Source organism: Odocoileus virginianus, chromosome 1 (genome assembly GCF_023699985.2).
Source record: "Odocoileus virginianus isolate 20LAN1187 ecotype Illinois chromosome 1, Ovbor_1.2, whole genome shotgun sequence".
Lineage (NCBI taxonomy): Eukaryota > Metazoa > Chordata > Mammalia > Artiodactyla > Cervidae > Odocoileus > Odocoileus virginianus.
The window spans coordinates 10,839,189-10,857,881 of NC_069674.1; the positions used below are offsets into that span (position 1 = coordinate 10,839,189).

General features: G+C 38.0%; 1 long non-coding RNA gene across 2 annotated transcripts in view; it reads left to right on the forward strand.

The window, feature by feature from the left end:
• Positions 1-16,426, forward strand: part of LOC139032842 (uncharacterized) — a 107,908-nt gene extending 91,482 nt beyond the window's left edge. The window contains exon 4 of one of the 2 annotated variants that reach the window (XR_011485498.1): positions 16,330-16,426. This is a non-coding gene — a long non-coding RNA (uncharacterized lncRNA). Of the gene's footprint in view, positions 1-7,221; positions 7,610-16,329 lie in introns of those variants that run through there. The other variant, XR_011485506.1, reaches the window with a different exon arrangement.
• Positions 16,427-18,693: the final 2,267 nt, after the last annotated feature.

Genomic DNA, 18,693 nt, shown 5'->3' on the forward strand with positions numbered 1-18,693 from the left:
GCACATCTGTCAGAGTGGCTATCATCAAAAAGACAACAAATAACAAGTGTTGGCAAGGATGGGGAGAAATGTAAATTGGTACAGGCATTATGGAAAAAAATTAAAAATAGAACTACCATAAAATTGAGCAAATTTACTCCTGGGTATATCTGAGGAAAATGAAGACATAAATTCAAAAAGATATATGCACCCCAATTTCACAGCAGCATTATTTACAATAGCCAAGATATGGAAGCAACTTAAGTGTCCATCAAGAGAAATAAAGAATCTGTGGTATACATACACACATACTCACACACACATACACACAATGGGATATTATTCAGCTATAAACAAAGAGTGAAGGTTTTTTGGGCCACTTACAACACCATCAGTGGATCTAGAGTTTGTTATGCTTAGTGAAATAAGTCAGAGGAAGCATGTTTTCACTTGTATGTGGAATCTAAAAGATAAAACAACCGAACAAATATAACCATATAGAAACAGGCATAGAGAACCAACTAGTGGCCACCTTAGTGGGGTAGGGGAATGGAGGTAAGGGCAAAATTGGTGAAGAAGACTAAGAGGTTCACACTACCAGATGTCAAACAAATAAATTGCAAGGATGTAATAAGGACGTGATATTCAACACAGGGAATACAGTCAATATTTTATCACTCTACGTGGAGTATCGTCTATAAAACAACTATAAAACTACACACCTGAAATAACATAATTTTGTAAGTAAACATGCTTCAACTAAAAAAAAGAAAAAGTCAGCAAAAAATTTAAACTGCTCTTCAGTAAGAAGGAAATCCAAACGGCCAATAAGCGTACAAAAGAGTAATCACCTAATTAGTCATTGGGAAAAATCAAATTAAAACTACAAAGAAATAAGACAGCAAAACCACCAGAGTGACTCAAACTTAAAATGACAGAAAACACTTAGTGTTTCTGAGCACACAGAGCTTTTGAAAACTCCTAGTGGGAGTATCAGTTGGCACAATCACTTTGGAAAATGGCTTGGGAGTTGGGAATGTCACGAAGGTTGAATATATACAGACTCCAAGGCCCAACAGATTTACCCTTAGTTATTCGGGAATAGTCAATGTTCACTTTTACTAAGTTTATCCTGAATGCACACATGAAGTATTCTGGATCAGAGACAGATATCTTCTTTATTACTTATTATCTCAGTAAATAAAAAGTGTGTTGCCTATTATATGCCTTTTGCGATAGGTCTCAGCTCTGGGACCACACAGTGAGAGCAGATAGATATTTTCAGTACACTAACAGCAGGATTTTCCATAGGCCAAGGAAGAGGAAAGGAAGGATTTTATCTCCTCTTCTGAAAGTATCTCCTCCTGACACTTCGTTTATAAATAAAATCTCTCCAGGAGAGCATTAGCCACATAACTTTTAGTTTTTGAGACCTAGAGTTGTGGGCCTCATTGGTCTCTGAAATGTGAATACCCACGTAGATAAGGCCCCCGGCTCTGGGTTGAGGCTTACCCAGGTGCCCATCCCTTTGGTTTGGGGAACGTGAGAGAAGTTCCATTATCCTTTTGGATCAGAGCAATTAACTCCTTCGTTAGGCAAACAAATGACTATAGATCTAATCTTTACGGCATGTGAACATATTTCTAAGAGAAGCAAAAGCAATGCCTCTAACCTCGTAGCACATTTGTGTCCACAGCTAAAACTATTTACATGAACCCTGAAAAATCCAGGAATGTTTTATTTCCCTACAATTATGTACCCAACATAAATGTGTGTACTCATGTATACCAGTTATGTTCAAGAATGTTCATAGCAGCATTGTTGTCTTTCCTTTCCACTTCCTTTCTGATTATCTTTCTAATTGAAATATAATTGACTTTCAGACTCACAGACTTAGAGAACCAACTTACGGTTACCAGGGGGAAGGGTAGGAGGGAGGGATATACTGGGAATTTGAGACTGACACATACATGTTTCTATATTTAAAATAGATAACCAACAAGGACCTACTTAGAGCACAGGAAACTCTGCTCAATATTCTGTAATAACCTAACTGGAAAAGAATTTGAAATAGAATAGATACATCTATATGTATAACTGAAGCACTTTGCTATACACCTGAAACTAACTCAACAAATATGCTACAAAGTTAGAGACATTTGCCTTTATATTGGAGTCTAGTTTTTAATCAACTAATATAAAGTTTTTCAATGTACTTGTTTTCTTTTTTGATAAATTTATTTATTCAATTATTTTTGGCCACACTGATCTTCATTGCTGCAGGGGCTTTTCTCTAGTTGCAGCAAGCAGGAGCAACCCTCTAACTGCAGCCTGCAGGCTTCTCATTGCGGTGGCTTCTCTTCTGGCAGAGCTTGGGCCTTAGGGCACACGGGCTTCAGTAGTTGTAGCACGGAGGCTCAGTAGTCGCGGCTCTTAGGCGCTAGAGCGCAGGCTCAACAGTTGTGACAAGGGCTTAGCTGCTCCCAGGCACGTGGGATCCTTCCCAGATAAGGGATCAAACCCATGTCTCCTGCCTTGGCAGACAGATTCTTTACCACTGAGCCATCAGGGAAGCCCCAAAGTTCTTTTAAATGAAAAAGTTTTAAAAAGAAATACAATTGATGTAAAACATCCTGTACATTTAGCATGTTTGTGCCTGCTGCATGCTAAGCAGCTTCAGTCGTGTCCGACTCTGCGCGATCCTGGAACTGTAGCCCGCCAGGCTCCTCTGCCCATGAGATTCTGCAGGCAAGATACAGGAGTGAGCTGCCATGCAGGGGCGTGAATCGAACCACCTCTCTAACATCAAACCTGCACTGGCAGGCGGATTCTTTACCACTAGTGCCACCTGGGAAGCCCCAGCTTTAGGGTGTACAACATGTTCATTTGATATATTTATGTATTACAACATGATCATCACCATCGTCTTAGCTAGCACCTCTGTCACTTCACATAGTTATAATTTACCTTTCCCTTAGCTTTACTGAGATATAATTGACATGTAACACTGTGTGAGTTTAAATTATACAATGTTCATTTGCTAGATTTATATTTTGCAAATGATTGCCACCATTGTGTTAGTTAACACCTCTATCACATCACATAATTAGCATTATTCTTAGGACTTCAAACCTGGAATCCATCCAAATGTTATCAACAGTAGAATAGATAATTATCTATTACAGCATATTCATGCAATAGAATTCAACACAGCCATGAGAATGTATCCACCTCCATGACACGCTGGAATACGGGTGATTCCACACACAGCTTTAAGCGGAAAAAAAAAAAAAGCCAGACAGAAAGGAATATCTACTCTGATTCCATTGAAATGAAAATGTAAGTCAATAAAACTAAACTATGATGTTAGAACTTGGGATAATGCTTACTCTGGCAAGGGAAAGGGGGACAGTGAGTGGGAGGCAGGCAAATCAGGGTGTCTGAGTCAGTCTACCTTGACCTGGATAGTGGTCACACAGGTGTGCTTATTTTGCAGAAAATGAGGTTCTATTCAATTATGATCTGCATACTTTAGTGTACATATTTTATATTCAAAATTTATTTTTTAACCTTTATTTTTATTTCATTTATTTGGCTGTGCCAGATTTTAGTTGCAGCACACAGGATCTTTAGTTGTGGCATGTAAACTCTGAGTTATGGCATATGGGTTCTAGTTCCCTGACCAGGGATGAAACCCAGGCCTGTCACACTGAGAGTGAGTCTTTATCACTGGACCAACAGGGAAGTCCCCCGAAAATTTTTTTTTTTTAAAGCAGGAAATTTTTCATAAGGGTTCCTGAAAATCTGACAGAAAAGGTCAGCAAAATTTCTGGCTTCTGAGAACACTAACAGAAAACTAGACAGCAACATTACGCAAGCATTCATCTTTCCCCACCTTTCCTTTGTGCTTCTCTCCTCCTCCATCCCATTCTTTACTTTCTTTCAAGTCTGCTTGGCAAAGGAAAAGAGATGAAACCCTGAGAGTAGTTAATAGTGTGGTTAATACTGCGCATTCCTAAAGGATTTTCTTAATGGAAAATACATAGGATATGAGGTTCTCTTGTTTGTATTATTCCCAATAGGAATTAGAACAGAGCTGATATTTTTAGCCTGTCTGTATAGGCAGGGAAGACATTTATTCTAATGGATGTTATCTATTCCACACCTCTTATTAGATAGTTTAAATATGACCTCCAGCTTAGGTTTTTTGTTTTTTTTTTAATAAGCAGAGGGAACGACTTTCATTTCAAAGCAAATAGACACTAATTATAAATTTAAATTTAAAATTTTCTGTAATAGAAAAATTCTGATCACTGAGAGGATAAAATAAAGCAAGCTGACAGCTTTCTACGCCAAAGGGACTACAGGTGATAGCTAGTAAATTGAGAGATATCTCTCATGTTCCAAAGCAATTTTCTAAAGCCAGAATCATTCCTTCACACACCTGCAGAAGATTCAGAAGCCCATGGGGAAGTAAACATTTATTTCAAAAATAAACTTTAAAGTTTGGAAATAAAAACAGACAAGCTGTTTTCTTTTATAAGAAAACATGGCTCTACAGGATCAGAGGTACTGTAATCAGAATTTCAAAGAGCAGAAATAACAGGTGACAACTTACGCAGAGACTCTCAAACCTAGTGAACTGCAGTACAAGTGTAATTCACATCCATTAAACCTCATATAAGCGGAGAGGATTAGACATAAAGAGACCAAATTCCAGCTCCAGTTTTGCCACTGACTTATATGCATTTTCTTCTCTAAAACCAGAACAAGTGCTCATGGTCTATCAAAAGAAACAAAAGATCAAGGTGAAATTTCTGCCAAAGCAAGCTTACAAATTGTATTTGCTATTATTATTAACATTTCATGGGGCCTCGTCCCTAATCTCTTTCTCACTTTCCTTAAGTCTCCTCTCCCATTTAAATTTTCCTCCCTTCCTTTCCACCTATTTTCCTTATTTTTACCTTTTTTTTCTCTTTCAGCCTTCTCTATCACTTTTTTTAACTGTCTTTAGTGTGGTATTTTAAATAACAATATAAGTATGTATTATACGTATGTGGTATTTCAACTAACCATATATATATATATATATATAACTTGTCTTTCTCCCTAAAACATCAACGAAATTGCTACTTTTACTTGTACGCAACACAAAAATTAATTTAGTTTCAATGAGTTACTGGTTTAGTAAAGAAAAAATTTTAAGTTTTCTTAACCTGGTCCAAGAAAATCATCCTTGGATTTATTGAAAATAAAATAGTCTGTTACCAAACAATATTTCAGGGTCACAAGGAACCAACCTACTAGTGATTTTCCTTTCAGGGACTTTGAACCAAGCACCACCTCATTTCTTTCGGCTGCCCTGTATCTTACCCTTGGGTGAGTATGTATCTGGCATGCCTCCCTTACCAGCCCACTTTCTGAATGTTAAATGAGATCCTAGGATCTCTGATCAATGTTCATTAATCAATAGACACTTTCTCCGCATTCACAATATGTACAGCATATGTTTGATCTTTGTAAAACCAGAATAAAAAGAGAAGTGGTTTTTAAATTCAGGTACCTTGCTTCATATTTATACTCTTTCCTGGTATAAATATGATCTGATAAGTAAGAATACATGCATTATTTACTCAGCAAGCAGAGAACTTTTTGCTTGATGCCATTACACTGGTGAGAACACCAACAAAATTAGGGGCAGATTCCTATCACCAAGGAATGTATCATCTGAAAGGGAAGAAAGATAAGTAAAAAAATAATTATAATGCATTTGTTCCTTCTCAGCTGCTCACAGTAGCAGATGAGAAGCAAATGGGACCAGGATGGATTAATTCTGCCTGAGTGAGTTAAGACTCCAAGATGGATGGAGCATCCGGCTGAGGTCCAGGAAGCTCAGCAGGTGAATGAGAGACGAAATCACGCGTGAAACATGGCTTTGTCTTTGTCGGCTTCTCTTCCTTCACCAGGCCCTCAAACGCTGGTATTCTTCAGAGTTATCCACAAGATCCTCCTTACTTCTCTGCGTACCTTTAGAGAGATTTCAACCACTTTAGGACTTTATGGGAGGGCTCCCAAATTTGCATCTTCAGCTTCTGAACTATGCATTTATCTCTTTTCCAGTTATCTACATTTAAAAGGCCCAGAACCAGTTCATTTTCACCAAGCCCAAACTGAATTTAACCTTTCTTGCTGTTTGTCATGAGTCATGAGGCATCAGCCCCCTAACTGGTCTTCTCTGATCCACTCTCAGTAGTGTGTGTGTGTGTGTGTGTGTGTGTGTGTGTGTGTGTGTTCATACTCAGTTGCTTAGTCACTCAGTTGCGTCCAACTCTGCGACCCATGGGCTGTACTTGGAACTGAATGATGTCACTAAAATTCACATTTAGTCTTGAAATTTTCCTCTTTAAACCTTTCAAAGTTTTTCCACTGTTCTTAGAAAATGTTCAACATATTTTTTTACAAGAGGCTAGATTATCTAGTCATTGTTTTCACACCCCCAGCCATCTTTATTGCTGTCCTAACCCTTCATTGTACACCCCCAGCAATACTGAGTTTCTGCAAGTTCATCAAATTGCTGCTCTGTGTTCTCTACTTTGAACACTCTCTTCTCCTATACTTTGTCCTGGATAAGACCTTTTCAGGACTTCCCTGGTTGTCTGGTGGCTAAGACTCCATGTTCCTAATGCAACAGGCCCAGGTTCAATCCCTGGTCAGGGAACAAAACCCCACATGCGGCAACTAAGAGTTCACATGCCACAACAAAAGATTCTGCATGCTGCAACTAAAAAGATCACTCAAGCTGCAACTGAAAAAAAAAAAAGTGCTGGCCAGAACTGCATCCTTTATGGCCCCCTTGCAGATTTGACATGAATTGCGCTGTTTCCTCATCTGGTTATACTCTCTCGACTGCAAGATTCATGAAAGAGTGAATATGGTCATCTTGAATAGTATTCTGTCCTTTGGCACATAAGAACTCCACATGCAAGAAGAGAGATGAGCCAGTGAAAATGAGAAAGAAAAAGAAGAAGAAAGAGTGCTCAGTGTTTGTAAATCACAAGAAGAAAAGCTAACCTCCACAGACGGTACATATCTTGGACTCCCAGACAGAGAGCAAAGGCGAAAAACTGGCTAGCTGATGTAGAGCTAATTTTTAAAGCTTATATCTAAGTTAATGACTAGCTTAGACACTGCCAACTTGATATTGAAATCTAATTCTCCTTTCTTTTTCACTTTCTTAAACAGAAGGATTGCAATCACCTAAGAGATCGCCTAAAGCTTCTTTACTGTTGAACCCTTCTGAGAAGTCTTATTTCCAGCTTGTCAGCTTACACTGAACTGTTGGAGAACTGGGACCACCAACCAGAAGTAACACTATATATTGAGATATCACTTTCACACACACGCCTCTCAAAAAGGGATAATTCATTATGGAATCCTAATATGTAACCAGTGAATTGAAATAACTGTACAAGTTTGACTAAGACATTTGTTCAATTAAGTTAATTTTTGCATCACAACTGATTGAAACCAATGTACCTACCTAAGCAAACAGAATAAAAGTGAGGCAGGAAAGGAACTTCATTATTTGTTAAGAGAGCAACTTATTAGTTAAACAAGTACTTGATATATGTTACTGGACTTGCTCAGGTAAGTCTTAGAAAAGTGATTGAATCTTTTATTCAATTCTTCCATTATTAGTAATCGGCTGATATATCAATATAAGTACCAAGCAGGTTTATAATAGCTTCTAAAAGGCTTACCTAAAACTTAATTGCTTCTTCCACAAATGGCTTTACTCAAATATGCATTGTTCCGGGGTATGGAAGGAAGCAGTCATAGAATTGTTTCCAAAACTGAGTTGTTTAAATTTCTAAAATTTGCTAATATGATAAATTGAATGCATTCTCTAATGTTCTGCGATTGTTCAAGAGATCAATTTTATATATTTATATGGATGGACTTTTCATAAGTCAATAACTGAGAAAGTGATGAATGTTCAATAATTATGTGCAAATATATTTTTCAACATTTAGCCAGAAAAAACAAACAATTTGGCCCGTAGGTATTAGAAAGGATCCAATGAGATGAAAGGACATGTTATCATTTCATCGTGGTGGAGAGACTCCCTCTGAGCCTGGATGAAGTGTAGTTGAATACAAGATGCTCTGGGCAGAATCGAATCCCAGGGTCTGGAGAGCAGCAGAGACCTTGGCAGAGCATCTTCTGTGGACCCTGTCCGTCCCAGGCACAGTGAGGAGCTAGGAGAGCCATGAGTGAGGACATCCGCAGCTACCAAGGCACTGCTCTCTGAAGGAACTCCTCTTTCTTTCTAGAGAATCTATAGCACAGATAGGCTGATTTTGATTGAAAATTCACACACAGAGAGTCTTAAATCACAATGATAATTCATTGCCTTATTTCACTGAAGAGCCCAAGACAGTTGGGCTTTGGATAAGACTCAGGGGCTTAAAAATGTGAATAGGACCCAATTTTTTTTCTCAATATTTTTTTACTCTGCCTATTTAATATAGATTCCTCTTTTGTTAGGCTCTCCTCATAAGACCCCAAAGTAACTTCCACACTTCACAGAACTACATGATCCCAGGTTTCGAGTCCAAGAAAGTCCACTGCTTGGAGAGTTCAAATAAGAATCCTGGCTTTGAGTCTCATTTGGACCTTTCTGGCCAGACTTGAGACCAAATGTCTTAACCAACCATAAGGACAAGGAGATGGGATATGTTGATTGGTTTAGGGGAGGTGGATTATAACTAGGATTTGACAGTGAGTTCCCTCTCCTTTAACTCAAGCAGCTGAGAAATGTGAAGTCTTGTTTGGAAAGAAACTAAAAAGGCTACGTTCTGGATATCCAAAAAATTTCCGATTTCATATCAGTTCAGTTCTGCCAAACACTTACTGTGTATTTAGAATACGCAGCCCTGTGCTAGGGGATGGGCTTGGGGAAGATTTGGAATGAGATATGGGGAATGTGTAAGATGCAAATTTGGGAGCCCTCCCTAAAGTCCTAATCCTTTATCATATATAAAGATGACTGTTGCATGGTTCCTGACTTCAGGAACATTTTCCCTCTGTCTGGAGAGACAAACAATAATTTCCTTGGCAAAGTATGTTAGGGGCATTGACAAACATGTGTCCTTGATACATACACAGTGGAGGTAACCACAGGACAGCTTGGCAATAAACCTTGGTCCCTTTCCTGCTTTCATGTTCCTGGTTCCCACAACCTCTGTAGTAAGGTACCTCTATATGATGTATTTTTGGCAAAGCAGAAAGCTTCTAAATAGATTACTGTGAAATTGTTATACAGAGATGGAGAAAGAAGCAAAATTTTCCATTTTAATATTTTAAAGGTTTTATGAAAACATTGATTGCCAAAGATAACAGTAGTCATTTATTTAAATCATATTCTATGTTTTCTTTCATAGTTTTCTTTAGATTTAATTTAAACAGCTGTCATTCCTTCTCCAGCATCATGTCTTATCGGTCTCCCTCCTGCTGACAGTGTTTTTAAAATGACAAAATGACATTAAAAATACAATCAAGATAGCTATTTTTCATCATTCTTTGATTAGAATTGTGTATTGACTATGAAGAATAGCCTTTTCCCTCAGCATGAGAAAAGATGTTAGAATCTATCATCAAGATTCACAGTTTCTCTTAAATACCGTGTTGTGCTTGTGTTTTATAGTTACATTTTCTGTGACTAGAGCTTTACCTAAGCACCAGGTTTCTCTCAGGAATTACCAAAAATTTTGTAGTACTCTGTTAAGATTTTTTAAAACAGAATATGTGTTATAAGAAACCTAGTAAAGTAGTCTCCAGCATTAGAAGGGACACAGGCTTTCTTCCTGCCCCTCGTGGCTGCTCAGGACAGAATGAGACACCACAGGTACTGGGGAAACCATTTCAAATAGGAAAATAGAGATGAAATAAACCCCTGAGGATGACTGGGGTAAACATCCTAAGAACCCCTTCTAAAGAAGGGCAGGAAGGCCCACGGTGGGCTAACGGGGATTTCAGGCGTCCCTGGAGGTTCTGTGGTAAAGAACCTGCCTGCCATGCAGGAGGCAGGGTTTGATCCCTGGGTCAGGAAGGACCCCCTGGAGAAGGGAATGGCAACCCAATCCAGTATTCTTGCCTGGAGAATCCCATGGACAGAGGAGCCTGGCAGGCTATAGTCCGTGGGGTCACAAAAGAGTCAGACACGACTGAGCAACTAAGAAAGAGCTACAAGCTTATCAGCCTCTGGGAGGAGAACAAGTCAAGAACAAGAGAGCCCAGAGGAGGGGGCTGGTGGGGAACAGGAGGGTGTGCACGGGGAAGGGAGGGGCATCTCCATCACACGGGCGTGCCGTTGAGGAGGGTGGAATAAGACTTTACCTCTCTGCTTCAGAACCTGCAGCCAAGCATGCGTGTCATTTTGTTGGTTGATGCCAAGAGCCAATAAAACCCTACAAGCTTAATTCTGAGGCCTTGGAATTTACCTAAGGTGTTCTGTCTACAGGACGACTCCTGCTAATGGAAGACCAGCAGTGACAATATAGAAATTAAAACATACAGTCCTCTTTCATCCTCCTAATTAACTCTGAGACCTAGATTATAGAGTGACACTTTCTTGTTTCCCAGTTGCTTTGTCTGAGCCCACAGTCAGTTGTGATTGGGCCACTGCCTTTTCTTTTGAGTCCACAGTGAAAAGTACTTGGTATTTCATCTTAGAAGGGATGCCAATTTTATATGACCCCTTTCACATCTAAGTTCCTGGAGATGTCAAAATATCCGTGATGATGTGTAAAGAAATTGTTCCTGTGCTTTTGTGACATCTTGCTAAGGCTAAAGCTTACGTATCTCACATGGACTCTTTCTCCCTTATTTTGCCCTAAGAATGAACTTCATCTGTCATTGCTTCTCAAATCTCTAACTTTTTGAAGTCCCACTATCCTATATCCAGAGAATTTAATTCTAAGCTTTGACAGGCTAGGCAGCTGGATAGATAATTTGGAATTAACTGTATTAGTGGCCAATAACTATTCAATATGATTTTTATAGGCTTCCCTGGTGGCTCAGATGGTAAAGAATCTGCCTGCAATGCGGGAGACCCAGGTTCAGTCCCTGAGTTGGAAAGATCCCCTGGAGAAGGGAAAGGCTACCCACTCCAGTGTTCTTGCCTGGAGAATTCCATGGACAGAGGAGCCTGGTGGGCTACAGGCCATGGGTCACAAAGAGTCAGACACAACTGAGCAAATAACACTTTAGAGCAAAAAAGAAAAACAGAAAAAATATATATTGTATATATCATATAAAAAGGAAAACATGTAGTTTATATTTTATATAATATACATGTTTTAAACAGAGATTCTTAGTATTTTAACAAAATATCATCAGAGGATTACAGAAGAGTAGCCTTTTGGTATCCCTCACAGAAATAATGGCTGCCTACCTTATGCACAAAATCCCTCCTGCCTGCCAATTCTACCAGAATCTCTTGTGTTTTTCACTTGTGCTTAAGTATTTGCATGTTCATTTTACACGTGTGCCTATTTGATGTCTGTTCATTGGTCTGCCTGCCTATTTAAATCTATGTACTTCAGTGATGCTTTAATTCCTTAAACTGTAGGTTGCCAGAGGAAACAGGGTCTGCCTAATTCCCCTTAATATAGCATCATATTAAGGTAAATGCACTTAATAAGGGCTTTTATTTCAAGAAAAATTACATGCAATATTATGTCACAGAGTTATTTCTTCATGCTGTGTTTTGGAGGATTCTACTGTTCACCTTCCCTTACAATTAACTTTAAAAAAATCTCTCTTCACACCATCCTCAGTATAGAGGACAAGAGACAGCAGTCCTTTAGGTGTGAAAAAAAATGGCAGTTACGGTCTCCTCATCTCTGGATGTAGCCCTGGTCACAGAACCCTGAGCTCCATTTCCTCAGGATGCAATGCAGATCACGTTGTTTTATAAGACACGCATTTCCCCTGAGGATTTAAGATGGCAGCTTTCTCCTCAAGCCACCAACCTTCACATCTCTGTATGTCAAAAATGCTTCTCTCTTTTTTTAAGCTCTTATTTTACAAATGAGGGAATTAAGATCCTCAGAGGTTAAATGGCTTGCTCATGGGGACACAGCTAATTAGCAGACCTGCAGACATCATTCATCAACCTTAAAAATGTCCTTTTAGTATGTTGTCAAGTATAACCTATTACCCTTAAGAAAGCTCCTTTCCTAAGAGCTAGGAGTTTCGTCAATACTATCCACCTTCCTTTATAATTAACTTTTGTTTTATCCCTCTTAATAGAGTCCATAAAATAGAGGACAAGCAGCAGTAGGTATTTGTAACCTACTACAGTCTCTGTATATTATTAAACCAAATTTAAAACAATGTAACTTACTTAAAATAAGAAGCAACCAAGGTCTCATCAACATAATAAAGTCTGAGCTATTTTATTTTATGTTCTTTCCCAAACTTCCTTTTTATTTATTAATATATATATTTTAGAAGGCTGTGTGTGCCTGCTTAGTCACTCAATTATGTCTGACTCTTTTCAACCCCATTGATTATAGCCCACCAGTTTCCTCTGTCCATGGAATTTTCCAATCAAGAATACTGGAGTGGGTAGCTAGCTATTCCCTTCTCCAGAGGGTTTTCACAACCCAGGGTTTAAACCCAGGTCTCTTGCATTGCAGGCAGATTTCTTAACATCTGAGCCACCACGGAAGTCCTTAGAAGGCTGTAGTAAGTAGTATTTGTTAAATACATGTTTATGTGTATTATTCTATTTTTTCCTTAACATTATCTCGTTCATTTTTCTTTTTTATAAAAGTATAGAAAAATATATACAAAAATAACTGCATAATCATGATGTATACTCAGTCACTGAGTCATGTCTGACTCTTTGCAACCCACAGACTGTAGCCTCCAGACTCCTCTGTCCATGAGACTTTTGCAGGCAAGAATATTGGAGTGGGCTGCCACTTCCTCCTCCAGGGGATCTTCCTGACCCAGGGATCCAACCTGCATCTGTTGTGTTTCCTGTATTGGCAAGTGGATTCTTTACCACTAGCACAACCTGGGAGGCTCCATAATCATGCTACAAGAGGATAATTACCTTAGCCTTTTCCCTACTTTGGGGCACTGAGGACAGTTCCAATTTTTCACTGTTATGAGTAGCGCATAAGAGAACACATTTGTGGGACTTACCTGGTGGTCCAATGGTTATGATTCCACACTTCCAAGGCAGTGGATGCAGGTTCGATCTCTAGTCTGGGAACTATTAATAAGTAAGATCCCACATGCTGCATGACATGGCCAAAAACAATCTTAAATTTAAAAAAAAAAAACACACTTCTACAACTAGAAGCCCAGCAATCTTTACCCAGGAAACCATGCTTGGGACAAATGTCTTCTTGCCAAATGAAAACTCTGGTTCAGACTTACCCTTTGTGAAGCAGGTCATGCAAATATTGAGCTTTGTTTTGACACAGCATACATTTGCTTTGTCAAGATGGGGACGGCAACGGAATGAACTTGTCTTTGAGATGTTTAAATGTTTTCCTTGGATAGTAGACCTTTTTTTTTTTTTTTTACTGAACTGTAAACTCTATGGGTAAATATTTTTCTTCATTTAGAATAGGAATAGAAGTCAATCCGGATTGACTGGTTTGACCCCCTTGCTGCCCAAGGGACTCTCAAGAGTCTTCTCCAGCACCACAATTCAAAAGCATCAATTCCTCAGTGCTCAGCCTTCTTTATGGTCCAAATCTCACATCTCTTCATGACTGCTGGAAAAACCATAGCTTTGACTATACCAGCCTTTGTAGGCAAAGATGTCTCTGTTTTTAATACACTATCTAGGTTTGTCATATGTCATACCATGTCATGTATCACATTGAAACTGAGCAAAAGTGAGAGGATACAATTGTACCCAGTTGTTTTATTTAAACAGTTTTATTGAGATATAATCCACATACTGGACTCATTTAAAGTGTACAATTCAATGACTTTTAGTATATTCACAAATATACATAACCCTCTCACAGTAGCACATTTTTATCAACTCATAAAGAAAGTTTATACTCTTTAGCTATGACCCCTTCCAAACTTCTCTCTCCCTAACCCAAAGCAACAACTAATCTGCTTTCTGTCTCTGTAGCTTTTCCTATCTGGACTTTCATACAAAGGGACTCATATAACCTGAGGATCATAGTATCTAACTTCCTTGACTTAGCATAATGTCTTCAAGGTTTATCCAAGTTGTAGTATGTGTCAGTACTTCTTTCCTCTTCATAGCTGAATAATGTTATATTGTTTGGATGTACCATATTCTGTTTATTCATTAATCAATTGATGGTCATTTGGGCTGCTTCAGTCTTACAGCTATTGTGAACAAGGTTATGATAGACATCTATCTATGTGTGTGTTTGTGTGTGTGTATGTTTTTATGTCTCTTGACTATATACCTAGGAATGGAACTGCTGTATCATATGATAATTATCTTTAATCATTTGAGGAACTGCTGAACCTTCAAAGCAGCTGCACCATTTTACCCTTCTGCCTTCATTGAATGAAGATTTTGGTTCCTCCACATATTCATCAGTAGTTGTTTTATCTGACTTTCTTGTTTTGGCCACCCTAGTGGATATTTTTAACACCCTGATGGGTGTTATGGTCACCTAGAGGTGCCAGAACTATATTTACATGATCGTGGAAGACTATATGTCATTGTCTCTCAACTCCTTGGAAAAAAGCAGATCTGACCAATCACAGAAAAAGCTCGAGCCAAAGAAAAAGTCAAGGGCAAGGCAGCTAAAAACATAAATAAATTATATCAGACACATGGGCTTACATTTAAAGACTGTTTATGCAATCCACATGTCTACACATCCTTTCAGTTTAACATGAAACTTTTGGAAATTCCTTTCATTAGCTGGTTTCAGTTGCAAAATGGTAGTTAGTCATCAAATATGCCCCCTTAACTCCACCCCATCTTCATTTCCTTCTCTTTTATCCAAAGTTACTTGTGAATGTGAAAAAGTTAATTCTCTGAAGTCTCATACTACTCAGCTTTCACGATTATGAGGCATTTATTTTTTCAATACAAAAATTTTTTACTGAGCATCTCCTATATCCAGACTCTAGTTATGGAAACTGTTGAAGCTCCAGTTGTGAACAAAACGAGATAAAATCCTTACCGCCTTAGGACTTACCATATAATGATAAAGAAGTTATCAATCAATCACATAAATAAGTCATAAATCTACACCTGTTCTAAGTGCCACAAGGTACTTAATTCAGAGGTTTTCGAAAATGGTGAGTGCAGAGGAAGTTGGGAAGTGGATTGGTAGAGAAACTTTCTTTGCTGGGAATGTGTGTAACAGTGAGATGTTGAATTTATGGCAGCACATTAAGAGTTCCATTCTATCTCAACTTTTCTGTCAGACCAGACCATACTAAAATATAGCTTCTGGTGAAGCTTCTGGGAGTTCAGAAAACAAAAATATAATGTATTTTTCCTTATAGGAAACAAAAATAATTTTCCTAAAATTTTTTAAATAATAATTATTTTACTGTTACTAAAGTTTGTATCCTGTTAAACATGTCTATTGTGCCTGTTAGCCTCTCTACTAAGCTACATCAAACATTGAAATATGTTTAGATGGACTTGATTATATGAAATCTATTTTTTATATTTTTCTTTATTTCTTTTTATTTCAAATTCAACTTATTTTTACAGGCATTTGTTGTACCATTTCTTTTATTATTTAAGATGTTTATGTCACATAATCTATAGCCCTTTTTTGACCATTTGTGGTTTGCTCTCTTACTTTATCTACAAGTAGATTTAAAGTTTGTTTTAATAAAAGCAAAACAATTTCTCAGCCATTTCTAATCTGTTTCAATCTAAGAAACAGATTTGATCTTTCAAAAATTTATATCAAAGTTTAACTTGACCTTTAATTTATATGCCTATAATTTATTGTTTGAACATGATTATTTGGAAGAGTAGGCTTCCAAATGAGTGAAGTTTACCTGGATTTTACTTGATTTAAGTACTTCTTAATATATGATATTGTACAACTGATACAAGCTCTGAGGTCAGATCTGAGCTTGAATCCAGACTCTATTACCTTTGGTGTGATCTTGAACAAGCTATTGAATCCCTCTGAACCTCAGTTCTTTCATCCCCCTAAAATTTAAAAATGTAACACCTTTGCAAGATTTTTGACATTAAATAATAGAATTTGTATAAAACATTTTATGCATTTAGTAAAAAATATCATAAAAAGGTAACCTGTTAAATAATTATTTTGTTTTGTATTTCCACCACTTTAGATTAATCTGGGATGCAAGAAAGCTTATTTTATCCCTCCCAGGAGACTTACCAGGCAATTTTTGTTTTTAAGCACAAAGCCTTCTTGACCAACGAGAAAGGTAAGCAGTCTCTTTTGTGTTACTTGGATCTGAAGTCTGGCTTCTTAAGAAATCAAACACCAGCTGATTAGCCATCAAGTTCTATTGATGGAGAAATGTGTTTGATGAAATGTTAAGGTTTTGTTTTATTTTATTAAAGGAAAAAATATGAAAAGATAAAGGCAGCTTGTCCATGGGTGGAAGCCTGGAATCTGAAGAAGGAGAATTCTAGGAATTTAGAGGGTAGAGCCTGGAGCCTGCTCAGATGGAGATGGGAGGATTTCAGAATGGTGGTGGGGTGCCACTGATTAAGGGGAGCTTCTTAGGGAGCCTTTTGGAGGCCCTCGGTCTATGCTTAGTAAACAAAATCTGCTTATCTTCTGGGTATGGAGTGTGTTAGTGGCACCAAGAAATAGTTACAGAGTGATGGTGGGTGACCAGTTCACTTCCAGTTCACAGTAGGACTGAAAGCAACCTCAGCAGTGTGGTAGTCACAGCCCAAAAGACCAAAGCTCCTCCCTTCCAGTAAATTAGAAAAGTGATGGAGCACTTTAAAGACCTGTGAATTCTTGAAAAATTCCAAGGAAAAGGAAAAATCACCACTAGAAATACCATCGAGGTTAGACTTTGAGCCACATTATTTTTTTTCTATTATAGAGTGAGAAAGTGAAACATCTTGCACTTTTTGTGATTAAATAAAAAAGAAGGGGGGATATTTTAACTGAAGTATAATTTGCTTACAATATATTAGTTTCAGATGTATAACACAGTAATTCATTATTTTTATACATTGAGAGATGATCAACCACAGTAAGTCTAGTTGCATCTGTCATCATACAAAGTTACTACAATATTATTGAATATGTTCCCTATGCTGCAATTACATCTCCATGATTTATTTATTTACGACTGGAAGTTTGCACCTCTATGTCTCCATCTATTTCACCCCTCTGCCACCGCCTCTTTCGTTTGGCAACCACCAGTTTGTTCTCTGTAACTGTGAGTCTGTTTCTGTTTAATGTTTTGGAAATTTATTTTGGTTTTTAGACCCTATATATAAGTGAAATTAGATGGTATTCGCTTTACTCTGCTTGACTTATTTCACTCAGCGTGATGCCCTCTAAGTTCACCCATATATATGGCACATTTTTTTAATTCACTCATTTATCAATTGCTTAGGTTGCCTCTGTATCTTGACTATTTTTTAAAAAATTGTAATGAACATTGGGGGTTCATATATCTTTTCAAATTGGTGTTTCCATTTTCTGCAAATAAATAACCAGAAGTGGAACTACTGGAATATATGGTAGTTCTATTTTTAATATTTTGAGGAACAGTCATACTATTTTCCCTAGAGGTGGTACCAATTTACATGCTCACCAACAGCGCACAAGGGTTTCCTTTTCTCCACATCCCCAGCAAAACTTTGTTAGCTCTTGTCTTTTTTATAATAGTAATTCTAAATGTGTGTGGTCCTTTGTCCATTTTTAATTGACTTTTTATATTGAGTTATATGAGTTTTTCATATATTTCGGATACTACTCCCTTATCAAATATTGTTGTTGTTGTTCAGTCACTTAGTCGCGTCCTACTATTTGCAACCCCATGGACTGCAGCACTCCAGGCTTCTCTGTCCTTCACTATCTCCCAGAGTTTGCTCAAACTCCTGTCCATTGAGTGGGTGATACCATCCAACCATCTCATCCTCTGTCGTCCCCTTCTCCTCCTACCTTCAATCTTTCCCAACATCAGGGTCTTTTCCAATGAGTTGCCTCTTTGCATCAGGTGGTCAAGGTAGTGGAGTTTCAGCTTCAGCATCAGTCCTTCCAGTGAACATTCAGGGTTGATTTCCTTTAGGATTGACTGATTTGATCTCCTTGCTGTTCAAGGGACTTTCAAGAGTCCTCTCCAACACCACAGTCCGAAACCATCAATTCTTCAGTACTCAGCCTTCTTTATGGTCCAACTCTCACATCTGTACATGACTACTGGAGAAACTAGCTTTGACTATAAGGACTTTTGTTGTCAAAGTGATGTCTCTGCATTTTAATACACTGTCTAGGTTTGTCATAGCTTTCCTTCCAAGGAACAAGCAACCTTTAATTTCATGGCTGCAGTCACCATCCGCAGTGATTTTGGAGCCTAAGAAAATAAAGCCTATTACTGTTTCCATTTTTACCCCATCTATTTGCCTTGAAGTGATGGGACCGGATGCCATGATCTTAGTTTTTGAATGTTGAATTTTAAGACGGGGTTTTCACTCTCCTCTTTCACCCTTTTGAGAGG